Below are 305 nucleotides of genomic sequence, written 5' to 3'. Positions count from 1 at the left end.
AATAAGTGTTGAAGGGTGTTTCATGATCCCGTGTATGATTTAGGGGGATAGATAATAATGATAAAGATAAAGATTATGAGATTAAAGTCAAATAACTCATAAACAATGAAATATAAAATTAATATAATATAAAATTTTACTTTCTGGCCTCGAATCCCTTAACCACTAGTTTAAGTTTAAGTAAGTTTAAGTACATATCAATTACACATACTAGTATAATACGTAAGTACACACCAAGTGCATTAAGTTAGTACAGCACATTTCTCTCCTACAAGTCGTTTGCTAATAATTCCCTTCTGTCTTTT

General features: G+C 29.2%; 1 protein-coding gene across 3 annotated transcripts in view; it reads left to right on the top strand.

Annotated features, from left to right (window-relative positions):
- Positions 1–302: 302 nt before the first annotated feature.
- LOC119580266 (neuropilin and tolloid-like protein 2) overlaps positions 303–305 on the top strand; it is a 67,522-nt gene continuing 67,519 nt past the window's right edge. For all 3 annotated transcript variants that reach the window (XM_037928307.1, XM_037928306.1, XM_037928305.1), the window contains exon 1: positions 303–305. This exon is cut by the window's right edge and continues 53 nt beyond it. The gene's annotated coding sequence lies outside the window, so the exon portion shown is untranslated.

This window comes from Penaeus monodon, chromosome 13, assembly GCF_015228065.2.
Source record: "Penaeus monodon isolate SGIC_2016 chromosome 13, NSTDA_Pmon_1, whole genome shotgun sequence".
NCBI classification, from domain to species: Eukaryota; Metazoa; Arthropoda; class Malacostraca; order Decapoda; family Penaeidae; genus Penaeus; species Penaeus monodon.
The sequence above is the reverse complement of the archived record's forward strand: the minus strand, read 5'-3'. Positions and strand labels throughout refer to the sequence as shown.